Here is an 11664-nt window from a genome sequence, read left to right as displayed (position 1 = left end):
AAATGTATGTTAAATATTATCCAATTTCTTTTGGACATATTGTTTCTAGTATAATTAGAAAAGTATGTAGTCATAAAAACAAAAAAAAAAAGCAGCATGGACTAATGCAGTAGAAAACCAATATGAGGCCACCTGCTCAGTTCCAACATAAAATATATTGTACAACCATCTCTATTGAAAAGGAAGTAGAATGTGTTAATGATTTTAGTAACTGTAAGTTCTGGATAAATCAGTGCTCACCTCTTTTCAATATTATTAATATGGTAATATTATAATTACTACTAACACCGAGGTGTTTTGTGACTCATTGCTGGTGAAGCACATTTGTTTTTAATTTAATCTCTGTACTGTTAGTGGGTGGCAATCTACTGTAACATTAATGAAAAATCTCAGACATTTGACTGTAGGCTAAGTACAGACAGTCAGAAAGCCTGAGGCTGAATCGATTTAATCTTTGCACATTAGTCTAAGCTACATAGATTGAACCAACAAGCAAGTGAACAGACGTTCACTTTTGATTCTGGAAATGCCTTCAGTGGCCCAGGCCAGAAGCCAGGGGGCTCTAGAGTACACCTCCGTGTTCTGCTGGAGTAGACAGGTTGGCCCAGGGAGGGTTTGTGGGGGAGGTGCAAAGCATCATGAGAACTTGGATCTGGAGGGGATCTGGAACAGAAGTTCAATAAACTGATTTAACCTAAACTAGTTGAGGCTGATCCATCTAGATTTATCTTAAACTGATTTTGGCCATTTTGACTAGGGACAGAAGGTACGTGTCATAGATTTCATAGATATTAGGGCTGGAAGGGACCTCGGAAGATCGAGTCCAACCCCCCGCCCAAAGGGCAGGAAGTCAGCTGGGGTCATAGGATCCCAGCAAGATAAGCATCCAGTTTACTCTTGAAGGTGTTCAGTATAGGTGCTTGCATCACCTCTGGCAGCAGTCTGTTCCAGGGCTCGAACAGTAAAGAAGTTCTTCCTTATGTCCATCCTGAAATGGTCTTGGAGGAGTTTGTGACTCTTTGACCTTGTCATCCCATGGAGTGCTCTGGTGAACAGGCGTTCCCCCAGATCCTGATGTACACCCCTTGTATACTTACAAGTAGCCACCAGGTCCCCCCGAGCCTGCACTTTTCCAAACTAAAGAGTCCCATAGCTCTCGGCCTCTCATCATTAGGTCTGTTTTCCTGCCCTCTGATCATGTGTGTGGCTTTCCTCTGGACTGTCTCAAGCTTCTCCACATCCTTTTTAAATTGTGGAGTCCAGAATTGGATGCAGTACCCCAGCTGCAGCTTCACCAAGGCTGAGTACAGTGGGAGGATGACAGCCTGGGATTTGCTTGAGAAGCATCTATGGATGCAAGCCAGAGTTTTACTCACTTTGCCAGCCACAACATCACACTGGTGGCTCATATTCGTCTTGTGGTCAGTCATGACCCCCAAATCCTTTACAGTCATGGAGCTAGCAAGCGTAGCATGCTGAGCCAATAAGTATGCTTTGGGTTTTTCTTCCCAAGGTGGAGTACCTTGCATTTTTCAGTGTTGAAGGCCATCAGGTTTTCGTCTGTCCATTTTATGAGCCTGTCGTATAAACTGGTTTATGTGGTCAGGAACCAATTTAAACCTGTAACAGAACGCAAGTTCAGTGCACATAAACCAGTTTCAAAATTGCTAAAACTGGTTTAAGATAAACCTGGTTGAATGTAGTATCAGACTTAACTGATTTGGGTCAAACCAGTTTATGCAATGTATGTCCCAGACCCTTTGCTGGTTTAAGTTAAATTGGAGTCCCCCAGAATCCCAGAATGCTTTTCAGCCCTGGGCTGTGCTCTCTGCTTGAACAGAGCAGGGCTGGCCCTGCCCCCAGCTGCCAGCAGGGACTTCAGCCAGGAGCAAGCCAGATTCCCCTGCCTCACCCCCTCCTCTGTTGGGGAATTGACTCTGCTCCTAGCTGGAGAGGGGGAGTAAAGCCCCTACTGCCAGCTTTCCCCCTTCTCTGGGCATGGGGTGAGCATTTTCCCCCTTTGCCACTCCATCCGCAGCTGCCCCACAGACTGGTCAGGCTGTGGGCTGCACTCACCAGGGATCACTGCATTGCAGGATGGTCTGGCCTGGGATGCAAGCCCCCTCCCTTCTCCAGTGTCAGCCACAGTGCAGCTCTGCCACAGCCTGATGAACAGAGCAGGCTGGGAGTCACAGAGGCTGTGCCAGGCAGGGGTGATGGGCAGCACTGGCTGGCACTGGTCATGTGGGTGGGGGGAGAGGACTCATCCAACACCTGCAGGAAGTTTGGGGTAGGTCTAGCTCCCCAGCAGGGGCAGGGATGAGGTACCAGGCTGCAGCTCTGCCCAGGAGGCATTGGGCAGCCCTGATGCTCTAACTGCCCCCCCCCCCCCCCCCAGCTGGCTCCAGCAAAGCAGTAGCACCAGGGGCCATGCTTGCTCCACCACTTTTAGGATGCAACAGGGGTCTGCAATGGAGATGGGAGAGGGATGGGGAGGAGTCTGCCCTTTGTCCTCTCCACTCCCTTCCCTTCTGTCCCGGAGAACATATCATGGGGTGAGCCTCCCAGCTTCAAGGAAGCCTGCAGTCCCCACCTGAGCCAGGAGCTGGGGTGATCACCTGGCTATGCCCCCTGCTCAGCTTGCAGGCTGGCTGAGAAGGGAGTGAGAGGGAAAATAACTCCTGCTGTGGGCTTCCCATTCCCTGTACCAGGCATATCCTGGCTTGGGTCCAAAGCCAGGAGCTGGATGGAGGCCAAGCACCTGTTACCTAATGCCTGCTCACGGTGGCTCCAGGCATCTGGGGTGAGCTGCTACAGGCCATGAGTGTGGGCAGCGGCAGGGGAAGGCAATGGACTGCCACAGCCCAGTCTGGCCTGGCCCCAGAGCCCAGGGGCTTAAGCAGCAACTGTCCTACAGCAGCCCACCCCGAGAGCCCAGCACCACCACAAGCAAGCAGTGGGTGACAGGTGCCTCACCTCTGCCCACTGTGGTAATTTGCTCTGCCGCTGCCTCAGGGAGCCACACTCCAGCCCTTCTGGAAACTGCAACAGGTAGGGCTGAAGGTGGCAGGAGGTGGGTACTGCCCCCTGCCCCCTAGGGCCATCCCAGCCTGGACTGTGCTACCATAGTGGGAGGCAGCAGTAAGTCAGGCTCCCCTACTCCCCACAGCCAGGTCACAACCCCCCTCCCTATGGCCAGCTGGCTGCTCCTTGAATGCTTCCAAGGCGCATGTCAGGGCCATTGCTGCTGCTGCCTGCAATTGGGGGATTAAACCCTGCCCCTTCCCCTCAGGCTACTGGTGTCTGGCCCCTGTGGCCCCATGTGCACAGTCTCAGGTGCACAAGTAGATCCTGTTGGTGCCTGCACCACCGCCCCCCACAACGGGGGAATTAAACCCCCACTTCCATTCAGGCTACCAGGGCCTGGCCCCACCCCTGCTCCTGCTGCCACCCAGCGAGAGAGCAGGGGTGGTGATGCTGGGGTCCCCTGACAGGGGCTCCTTCCCCCTCCAGGCACACCTGGGATGGGGGTCTCTGCAGGCCAGTGTGGGGGTTTAAACCCTTCCCCAATCACACTTGGGCCTGCCAGGGCCTGGCCGTGACACCTGCTCCTCCCCTCCCCCCCAGCTCAGTTTCCCTTTAGGTGAGGGCTTGTGCTAGCATCTTACCCAGCTTCTGGCCTGAGCCACTGCAGGCATGTGCCTGCATTTCTGGAGTCAAAAGTGGATGTCTGTTCACTTGCAAATCAGTTCAATCTACACAGGTTAGAGTAAGCTGCAAAAATTGAATTAATTCAGGCTCCAGCTTTTTTAATATCTGTTCCTAGCCTTTGAAAGTGGTTTATGTGCACTTAACTTCTGTTGTGTTACAGATTTGAACTCGTTTCTGTTCACTTACACTGGTTTATGTGTAATTTCTGTCCCTAGCCATACAGAATCCTGTCCTGATGTTTAACTCTTTTTGGCAAATCAGTTCACAGTGCAGGAGTAAGCTGTTTATTAAGCAGTTGTAATTTGTAAATGCCTCTCTTCTCCTTTCCCCCACCTTCAAACCAAAAATGTTTGCAACTATGAAAGAATATTTCAGTGTGTTTCTTTTTCTGTGGTGACTAAATGAAAGGGAACATTGATTGGTCACTGTACTGGGCAAATATGAAGTCTGCAGAAATGCTATGTCAGTTCTGTTTTGAAAGTGCATGTAGAAATGGTATTATAGGGTTATGGCTCCAGGATTTCTGTATCAAATGTGCTTAATTTACAAGGAAAAAAGTTCTTCTTGACAACCCTGCTGATTGTGACTTTTTCCACATGGAGAAAATTATCAGAATAGTTACTGTAGAATAAACTACTCTTCCAAAGTAGCCATTCCAGAATAGCTCTCTGTATGGACATACACATTCAGAATAATGCTTACTTTATTTTGGAATAATTGCTATTTCCATAGCAGTAATTATTCCGGAATAAAATTACTTGCATTCTGACTGATGTCTACATGGGGAGGTGTTCCTAAATAGGAATTGCAGAAAAAACCTAGCTATTCTGCCCTATTTCCCCATGCAGACAAATGCTGCCAGTCTAGGTGCTAAAAATCAGGCTGTCCTTCATTATCTCTTAAACATTATAAACTTTAAGAAAAAAACTCTGCTGGAAAAATTATGGCCAGGATGACACTCAAACAATTCATGTTTGTATTTAGTAGATCTGCACATGTGTAACTATGTGGAATTTCTTTAAAACAAACCTGTTCTTATACAAATAATGCCCTTCAAGCCAATCAGCAGCACTGGCTCTCTAATTTTTGTAAGAGTTATAAATTCGCAGTGGAAATTAGTGTTTTGTCACTAAATGCAGCAGCTGTGGCTGAATCCATGCAAGGAGAAAATCTAATGAGTAGAGTAAGAAGTTGCTTTTGTGTATGGTCCCATTTCAGAGCAGATCAGAATTTTAAACTTCACCTCCCTGGTGGTTTTTTCACCACTTTTCCTCCTCTGCATTTTTCTGTCAGGGCCCAAAGGGCACAGTTCTCCACTTTTTGGAAGGAAGGCTGAAGGGTATACGACAGAGGTCTACAAAATCAGGAAGGGTGTGGATGAAGTGAACAGGCAACTGTTATTCACCAACTCCTAGAATACAGCCAATCCCAAATGTACAGGAGAAATTTAAAACAAAACAGTGGAGTACTTGTTTACAAAGCACACAGTTAACTTGTTGCCTCTGGGAGGTATGGAGGCAGATAGTATAATTAAGTGAAAAAGGGATTAGCCAAATTCATGGTGGACAGGACCATAGGGAACTATTAAATAGAAGAGACAGGGGGTGTATCTTCTGATATCCCTAAACCAATGATGGTTGCCAGGGAAGCTATGACAGAGGGTGGAGCACTTGAGACCTATCCTGTTCACATAGTCTCCCTCTAGAGCAGGGGGGTCAAACAGCATTCACAGAGGTGGGTTGTACAGCCCACTGGCTTCTCACAAGCTGGACCACTCACCTCCACAGGGTAGACTTGGACTACAGGGCTCATTGCTGTGGCTCTGTGGGCAATGGTTAATCTCTGCAGCTGCCAGAGCTGCTGTTTCAGCAGCTCTAGAACCTGGGATTCAAAGTCACTCGCCTCCTTATCTGCCACCAAAATCAGGGATTTTGGTACTAAGGCCACGTACAGACATTCCATTTCTCCTGGCAGAGTCATTGCTCTCCCTGGAGAAACCAAGAGTGTACAGACATTCAGGATTTTTCTCTCAAGGCAAAAATGGCCAATGCAGGAGAAATATAACCTAGGAACCACCAGCATTAAATCACTCCCAGGGTGCTTCTCTAGGGCAAATGTCTGTACATGTTCTAAGAATGGCAGCAGGAGAACAGGGGGGCAAGTGGCAGTGGTATTAACTCCCTAGGTTCCAGAAAGGCAAGAAAATAGCAGTTCTGGCAGCTTCAGGGACTAACATCACCACTAGTGGGTCTTCTGGCTTGCCAGGCAGTCCTGTGATCTGGATTCAGCTTGCAGAGGGGCAAACAAGTTTGACACCCATTCTCTAGAGCAGAGGTTCCCAAATTTATCTTATTGCATACCCCCTTCCAGAGCTGCCGACATACACCTACCAGTGTGTTTTATATTTTAACCCCTTAAATGCCAATTATTATTATAATGAAAATGAAATCCACTATTACACAATTTCTCCCCCATACCCACCCAGAGATGTCTTGCATTTCACCAGGGTTATGCTTACCACTGTTTGGGAACCCCTGCTCTAGAGTATCTACTAGCCAGTATTGTCAGAGACAGGATACAGGGCTAGATGCACCATTGGTCTGGCTCAGTATGGCAGTTTTAAAGTTCTGACTCCTCCGCTTTCTCCCTACTTTTTCTCTTGGCATTATCATCTACTCCCCCTATTTTTAATCAGTGATTTATAGATCATCTTTTCCACTCTGTGCTTGTCTTCTCTTCATCTAAATCTTCCTGTATCTCAGACCTTGCCATCTGGATGTCTCACTGTTACTATAAATTTTGCACATTCAATACTGAATACCAATTCTATTCTCTGAAATCCTTCCCCTCTCTCTGACTGCACATTCTTGTTAACAACACCATGGATTTACTTCCTCTCTGCCAGGCCTGTGGCCTGGGCATTGCCTCTGACTCCTTCCACTGTAATGCCTGTCATAGTGAGGGTATAACTAACCCTTGATTATTCTTCCACCATAATGGCGCAGAAAGATGTTCTGTACTTTTGCTCCACTCAGCTACATATTCGTGTCCACACCTGTATCATCTCCTGTCCTTATCACTGAAAACCTCTCTCCTTCAGTCTCTCTGACGCATGTTTCACCCCCTTTATAGTTTCATAGTTTCTAGGGTCAGAAGGGACCTGAGAAGATCATCTAGTCCGACCCCCTGCCATGGCAGGAAAGAGTACTGGGGTCAAACGACCCCAGCAAGGTGTTCATCTAACCTCTTCTTAAAAACCCCCAGGGTAGGAGCCTGCACCACCTCCCTTGGAAGTTGGTTCCAGACCCTAGCCGCCCTGACCGTGAAATAGCGCCTTCTGATATCTAACCTAAATCTACCCTCTGCTAACTTGTGACCTTTGTTCCATACAGAATACAAATGCTCAGATTATCTTCAACAACTGTCACTTTGACCATATCCTCCTGTTTTTCTAGGCATTCCATAGTGATTATTTCACTTGGTTCACTTCAAGCTCCTAGCCATAACCTGGCAAGGGCCTACCTAACTCTGCCTCATCTTATTTATGAGCTTGTTTCCTAGTGTGCCAGGCCCTCCCCATACCCATTCACCAGTGATGGCAGTTTCAGCCAGCCTCTTGCCCACCCATCCCACAGCTATCTTTGTGCTTTGTTCCATGCCACACTCTGCAGAGCATGTGAGCCCTGAGCTAATCTAGAATTAAATTCTATTCCCCTCACCTCAAATCCCATCTCAGGATATACTTCTGACATACTCTGTCAAAAAAAATTGTAATGCTCATTGTGGTTAAGGTTAAGAGCTGCTTGGGAGACTTTGTTTTGTTTTTTAATCCAGTTGCAAATCTGAAGCAAATATTTTTTTAAAAGTAGCAAATACATACATTTGCCTTGCTTTCCCCAGCCTTCAAAGATGCTTCTGAGCATAAGCAGTCTATTTCTCTGCTCACACAGTGCCTAGCACAAAAGTACTCCTAACTGCCCACCCCCACCTTCATAGCTCTATATAAATGCTTAGTTAGAGGCCATCATGTGTTCTTGACAAATCATGAAAGTGATCCATTTAACATCATTTATCATTTCAATTCACTGTAGAGAGGTCATTTAAACAAAGCAGAGCTGAATCTGAACATTTCCTGCACAGAGAATACAATAGTGTTCCCCCTCTGTTCCCCAAAGCAATGCATTCTCTTTTGTAGACAGCACATAAAGTAATCCTGTATCCTCCACTATCCTGGCCACACTGTTTAGCCAATGGACCATGAAATGGATTATTCAATGTGGGCGGGCAGTAGGATGAGCCCTGGACATGGGCCAGACTGACCTCTTAGATTCTCAGCATTCATAAGCCTTTAAATCAGCATTATAGCAACACTTAACAGCCTGCAGCCATGTGCAGCAGCACACAAGTTTGGCTTCAGTGCTGCATATTTTCCAAGTCTATTTAGTGCATATATGATTTCCTCCCCACTAATAATCCTTGACAAAAATCCTCCAGTGTTCGCTCAAAGGAGTGACTTCAGCTGCTTCCATGTAATCAAGATGAGACTGCGTTCCTTCAATGGGTAGTGCCACCATGCCTTTTCACTGCAGATTATCATTTTAAAAATAGGCTGGGGTTTGTTTTGTTGCAGCTTTGGCTACCCTCTTTGCACTAAGCCTGGATGTGATTGCTAGGAATGTAATTTGAGAGAATCATTTGTCAAGAGGCCTAAAAGTGGTATGGTGAGATGGTTTGAATATGTGTGACATATGAATGGGAGCTGTGTTGGCCAGTGGATGCATCAGGAAGGGTGGAGGACAAGAGGAAATCAACATTAGAATAAAAGGGAGAGACAGGGAGAAAGAGAGAGAGACAAAACAGTGGGCAACTGGTAAAGAATAGTATAATTGACCTTACTTTCCTACATTCCCAATATAGTCTCATTGTCTCTCCTAGCCAGCTGAATCACCTTCACTTGCAAGGGAGTGGACCTCATCTGAAAAGAATACTTCACTTAATATATATGCTATAACTAGCAATGTAGATGGGACTGTAACCCTTTTGTTCTAGAAACCTATTCCTTATATTCAAATCAAAGAGGATAACAAATTGAGAACTACATTTTATGCAAACCTGTTTCCCTTACTAAAACAGGAAAAAAAAATTTCAGAAGATGCTTTTCCCTGATAATCTTGAGACTTACTCTGTTGGCATCAGGATTCAATTATTTTCCTTTTTATTTGTGTTTCCGTCACTCAAAGCAGAAGATGATACTTAATAAATGATGTAAGATGATGCTTAAATAAAAGCTGGCAAAATGCTACAGACACCCTTGACATTCATTGTGTTCAATGCTTCTCCTAGTAGCAGCCATCACTTCCATTTTGTGACGGTTCAACTGATTTTCCTTGAATCCCTTCTCAGGGGGATATGGCAAGTGAAATGCAACTACACTGAATCTCAGTTTAATTAAGGGGAAAAGTCGCCTGTCATCTGCATTACTGATAACACTGCATCCTGATGAGACAAAAGTCTCAGACTTGTCATTGTCTCATGCCTACACTGAAGAGGAACAAACCAGAATCCAGAAGTTCTCCATTGCAGATGGTGTTTAGGAAAGGAAAACAGATACCCAGCACTACCTTCTGAGATCCCTCACAAAGGAAGCTGGACACCTACTCTGGACACTCTACAAGTAAATCAGCAGTAGCTCACCTGTACCACTTGGGCTGGGCTATCAAGGTGGTTGTATTATGCTCCTGTTTTGTTTTGTTTTGTTTTTTGGCACTTTCTGCCTCAAATCAGATTACAAAAGTAGCTGAGATATGTTGATAGAAAAGCAGGGCACAGACCAAATTCTGCCTTAACTTTTAATCTCCTTGCTGTTCTAAATTTAACATTACATTACTTCTCTTGGGAAACTTCCAGGTAGTTTAATCCCCAGTTTTGCACTAACTCAGACAGTTTACAGTCTGATGACGTCTGCTCTCTCGATCTGCTGCTTTTAAACAGATTTGAATCCATCATTTAAGTCTACAGTTAAAAGATGTGGCCACAATGCCCATAGGACACACGGAACACATACATCCTTCCCGTCTCCCCTGCGGCAACAGCAGTTGCCTAGTAGGCATGATTACCAGCCCTGCAAATGTTCCTGATTCAGTTACTGATAATGATAACTATTATAGAAAACACTGATAAGTAAAAAAGGCTGTAAAAAATGTTGATCTCTCTCACAACAGAAATGGCAGTAATTCATTCTCTCTCAAATGGGAAAAGATTGAGACCCGATTCTCAAAAGCATGTGCTGAAAACGACGCATGCATCTTCCTGTCCACTAGTATCATCAGTAAGGAGAGTGTCTGCAGGAGAGAAATTTCCTCCTACACAGCTCACAGAATTTGCTCTGGGCTCTTCTCAGAGCATTTTCCTCTCACAATGCTTGATCCTGCACTTCTAAAGTGTCATTGACTTAAAGGGATGAGACCTTGGGAGCACAGAGAAAAAGCCACTGCATTAACAGGACTACCTCCTTTGACAGCCACATTTTCAAGGAGGAAAAAAGGCAGCAATCAGTGAGCTGGAACTCTGACTCACAGGGAAATAATGGTCACTGCCCCATCTATGACCTACAATCACACTAAACATGAAAATAAATGACTAAATAGAACATCTGTTGCAGTAATACTGGAGATATGATATGAGCTATGATATCCTTTTATGCTAAGGATGGAAGCTACAAAACACCTGACAAATAAATTAATTCACATAAGCAAATTGATTTTATCCCTTGTTAAATACCTCAACTAGTTTAACTGTAATGTAACAAAATGAATATATTTCATAACAATACATTTGTACCAAGTTTAATTGAGCCTCTTAATTTATATGCACCATATATATGTATGAGAATGGATATATGGAAACCAGATGCATTTTAAATATTTCTATGTCTTTTTGCAGGTTTGGAAACTGCACAATGGTCAAATGAAACAAGAAATAGCAAGTGCTTTGATTTTCTCTTCACTTTTTGATGTAGGAGGAGTTTTATTTATAAGATTGCTGACATACCGATCCTTAGTGAGATGTGGGTTTTGAATATTGTTTTCATAATGTGCTGCTTCTTGTAAAATTATGCTGGTAGTACATGATGGATGCTTGTAGATATTCTTGTAAATCAAAATAAGATGGCTAAAAATGACAAAATATTAGGGAAATCTATCTGCATTGCTAATAATCATATTAATATCTTACAGTAGCATGAACTTCTTATTACCCCTTAGAAATTTTTCTACTAAGTAGGAACATTTCACAAAAACAGTATATTTAGGGTGACCAGCTTTTCAAAATGCAAAGGTGGCACACATGTCTGCCTCCCACCCCTTCACCCCCCCCCATGGGCGGCGTGGCTGGTGCAGAGCCTGTGGGTGTGGGGAGGATGTGGGCTGCCTGGTGCTGGGCTCAGGGCTGCCCACCCTGCTGCCCTCCCCCTGAAGGCCTCTGCAGGCCAGAAGCCAGGACCCAGCACAGGAGGGCAGAGATGCTCGGTGCTGCTGCTGCTGCTACCACCACCAGGAGCCCCACACCAGCCCAGGTGCACCCTGCCCACCTGGAGGCAGCGGGGGCAGCAGTGGTGGTGCAGAGTTGTGCCCCCCTCTGCTGCTGAAAGGACAAGGGGTGCTTCATCATGGCATCATGGCTGGTGTGGGGCTCCCAGTGGTGGCAGCAGCAGCAGCAAGCCTCCCCACCCGACTCCACCCTCCCACACCAGGTCCTGCCCACTGGGCCACAGAAGCCACAGGGGGAGGGCAGCGGTGCAGGGAGCCCCGAGCCCTACAGTGGAAAGTCCGAATCCTCTCCCACCCTGCATACAAATCTTGGGGGCACATGTTCCCCTCATGCCTCTTCCCCAGCAGTGCACAGAGAGGTGGGGAACTAGCTCCCCCGTGCCTCCCAGACAAGCCATCCCACTTC

The 11664-nt window shown here is 45.9% G+C and overlaps 2 long non-coding RNA genes across 2 annotated transcripts; both read right to left on the bottom strand.

Moving 5' to 3' along the window:
• Positions 1-798: 798 nt before the first annotated feature.
• On the bottom strand, positions 799-6100 carry LOC109303097. The gene is made up of 3 exons (XR_002099011.1): positions 5368-6100; positions 2163-2165; positions 799-808 (listed from the first exon to the last, which is right to left on the bottom strand). It is a non-coding gene; the product is annotated as an uncharacterized LOC109303097 (long non-coding RNA).
• A 480-nt stretch (positions 6101-6580) lies between these two features.
• LOC109303091 lies at positions 6581-11068 on the bottom strand. The gene is made up of 2 exons (XR_002099010.1): positions 7089-11068; positions 6581-6835 (listed from the first exon to the last, which is right to left on the bottom strand). It is a non-coding gene; the product is annotated as an uncharacterized LOC109303091 (long non-coding RNA).
• Positions 11069-11664: the final 596 nt, after the last annotated feature.

Source organism: Gavialis gangeticus, unplaced genomic scaffold (genome assembly GCF_001723915.1).
Source record: "Gavialis gangeticus isolate Ggan-Ray unplaced genomic scaffold, GavGan_comp1, whole genome shotgun sequence".
Classification (NCBI taxonomy): domain Eukaryota; kingdom Metazoa; phylum Chordata; order Crocodylia; family Gavialidae; genus Gavialis; species Gavialis gangeticus.
Note: the sequence above shows the minus strand (reverse complement) of the source record. Positions and strands in the feature narration are given on the sequence as shown.